A 2479-nucleotide genomic window follows, 5' to 3' on the forward strand; every position below is an offset into this window, starting at 1 on the left:
TGCATATATCCAAACATTTCAAAACTGACAGCATAAACTGCAGACATTCCCTCCACATAAGGTGTCACAATCCCCTTGAAAATGCCATGGGAGACCCTATATGCACAACTTCCTCCATGACAAACTGCCATGCTAAGTGCCTGTGCAGAGTCCAGGAGGAAATGGGGTTCATAGCAGCTCAAGCTGGTAGCTCAGCTGGTTTAATCTACAGCTGGCTGGGAGGGCGAGCCTTACTGGAAAGCCATCAGTGATTTTTTTTGTCTCCTTCATGTCTGAAACAGGTCAAGGCAGGTCCCCTTCCATCTCCTTCCCTCCCCGTGCTGCTCTTTACAAGCCCCACCTGGCAGATAAGTATTCCACTACTACAACTACCTTTTCTGCTGTACTGGTGAGGCAGCACAGGGCACATACTGTTCAGATTTTGGGTTCTGCCACCTTAGTATCATAAATGTATGTTTAGCCTATGCAGCACAACACATTCCACTTCACATGAAGGAAAACAAACACACACATGCTCAACCAGAACAAAAACGTGTTTTGCAACTTCTGGTTATATTGGTATTAGTTATGGTTTAATGTGTCAACCTGAATTCATTTATTCTATAAAATCTTGAACACTGTGAAAAACACCTATCAGATTCTTCTAAAGCTTCAATGTTTTTTTTGTTTTTTAAATAAACAGTCCAAAATGTTCACATAGACAAGAGAAAAGCAACACATCCAACCATTTGCCATTTCCCTTGATCAACTACAAATGTTCTGTCAATTGATGGATCAATTATTTTACATTGAGGTCGTCCACCATCCAAAACTGACCCATGCACACAGCTCATTTATCATTACTGTCTTCCAGCTGCTGTCAAAATGACTTAATTAACAGTGAACTCATTCAACAGATTAAAGACCTAAATACAGGTGGTGTTGAAATTTCATTCAGTGTAAAATCACTACAATATTATTTCAGTGATGTGTCCATTCCTGGGTGAGGGTAATGTCCTTGTGAGGATTATATATTGCCCTGAGTGTGACTTAGCTAACCCCACAATATAATGTAGCCACTCAATATACTGTATGCCAAGTTACAAAAACAATTACAGCAGCTAGGCCTACTAGCCTAACATAATATCATATGTACCACATATAGCTTACAGTATCTCCTTTCTGTATACACACTGACTCTAAAGTGTAAAAAAGCTATATTTGTTTGTATGGGTAAACTATGTTCATGCTTCCCTATGTCCTGATGGTAAAGAGGGCCTAAACAATGCCTTTGGCAGTCAGGTACAAAGTCTAGAAATGCAGCTTGTGTGGCTGATCCTGAATAGTAACAAAAGAAACTGAAACGTTTTACTTCATTCATAAAAATAACCTAAAATGTCTAATGAAACCGTTGGTAAGTTTGGTCAGTTACATTTTGAAGATAATATCCTTTCCAAAACATAGACTAGTAGGCACATGAATATCAAGAGCATGTAATGTTTTGAGTAGCCAACCCTTTTAAAAAAATGTTGTTTTCATTAGCCCCATGTTCTGAACTACATAGCTTGTTATGCAGCAGCCTATATGAAAACGCTTGGCGTCATTAAGTGCGTAGACGCAAGCGAATCGCAAACATGTAACAATTACGCCGCCAAATGCTTAAAACCTTGTAAAAACTGCGACGTGTTAACGAAAAAAAGATGCAAGTGGTGTAGGCACCGCTACATTTTAACCACCTGAGGTTTTGCCGCAGTCCTGGTTGCTTCATTTTGGCTACAAAACCAGCAGAGGAGGAGGAGAAAGACAAGGAGGAGGGTTAAAGAACTTGCCGCAGTTCAGACTTCTGCAGTCCCGACTGAGTGGATCCAACTCAGGAAGCCGCTCTCTGAACCCCTAAAACCGTGTTCCCATGTTCCCAATCAAACCCAAAACACACAAAAAATAAAGATTTTAAATTTACCTTAGCTGGTCCACCGCTGGGTCAGAAAAACGCAGCGGTAAATCCACAACTTCACACGGTTTGTGCTCATGCGGACAGTCGGACTCGCTGCTGCCGACACGGCGAGAACAAGTTCATCCACATATTCTCAGATACAATCAGAGAGCTGAGGCGACAGGGGGACTGCGTTTTTTGGCTTACCACTTTCCCTAAATCACTTTCGTCAGTTCTTTTCTCTCAGATATTCCCCTCCCTGGTCCGTTTGAGATCAAACCATCACATTCCACCGCGTCCTTAACAATGAAAAAAGGTGGGTTTTCCTTTACTGCTGCCGGAGGACCCACCCCTCGGGATGACTCTGCCCGGTCTGACCGCAAAGAGTACGCCCTTCCCGGCTGCAAGGTCCCGCCTCTCTTCCCCACATAACCTAGGCAAGTCTGGCCGGTGGGAGTATAAATCCAAACTGAGGTTGAGTGGATAGTCCGAGTATATTAATATACCCCGAGTTAATCTCTCTCTCTCTCTCTCTCTCTCTCTCTCTCTCTCTCTCTCTCTCTCTCT

The 2479-nt window shown here is 42.6% G+C and overlaps 1 protein-coding gene across 1 annotated transcript in view; it reads right to left on the minus strand.

The window, feature by feature from the left end:
- Positions 1 to 2356, minus strand: part of luzp1 (leucine zipper protein 1) — a 44393-nt gene extending 42037 nt beyond the window's left edge. The window contains exon 1 of the mRNA XM_032499994.1: positions 1940 to 2356. The gene's annotated coding sequence lies outside the window, so the exon portion shown is untranslated. The remainder of the gene's footprint in view (positions 1 to 1939) is intronic.
- Between the last annotated feature and the right edge of the window lie 123 nt (positions 2357 to 2479).

Source organism: Etheostoma spectabile, chromosome 20, assembly GCF_008692095.1.
Source record: "Etheostoma spectabile isolate EspeVRDwgs_2016 chromosome 20, UIUC_Espe_1.0, whole genome shotgun sequence".
NCBI classification, from domain to species: domain Eukaryota; kingdom Metazoa; phylum Chordata; class Actinopteri; order Perciformes; family Percidae; genus Etheostoma; species Etheostoma spectabile.